The sequence below is a fragment of the Phalaenopsis equestris genome, unplaced genomic scaffold (assembly GCF_001263595.1).
Source record: "Phalaenopsis equestris unplaced genomic scaffold, ASM126359v1 Scaffold232620, whole genome shotgun sequence".
NCBI lineage: Eukaryota > Viridiplantae > Streptophyta > Magnoliopsida > Asparagales > Orchidaceae > Phalaenopsis > Phalaenopsis equestris.
This window is the reverse complement of record NW_018250584.1, coordinates 15,400-15,775: the sequence shown is the minus strand read 5'-3', so window position 1 is coordinate 15,775 and position 376 is coordinate 15,400.

Sequence of the window (376 nt, the reverse complement as noted above, 5' to 3'; positions counted from 1 at the left end):
AGCAAGGAGGAAGAAATCTCTCACTTTCCCTCCACTCTTACAATCTCTCGAAGAATTCCTCACACTATTGGAACCTTTCTAACCTCTAGGAACTCTCTCTAGCACTTCCCCCTTTTCCAGACTCCCTTTCTTCTTAATTTTCGGCCAAAATAGTCTTTTAAAGTTGTGGATGAGCTTTCCCAAGTGTTGCCTAAGCATCCCTTCAAAATTTGACCTTATCCAAAGCTTGATTAGGCATAACTGCCGAGCTTGCCGTCGACGTCCTCGAGGGTGCTGTCGGCGGACTTCTGAGAATTTTGTCCTGTAGCCTCGGGAAAAACTCGTCGTCGGCGGGGTCGAGGGCGTTATCGGCGGGGGGTGGCAAAACTTCCCCTTT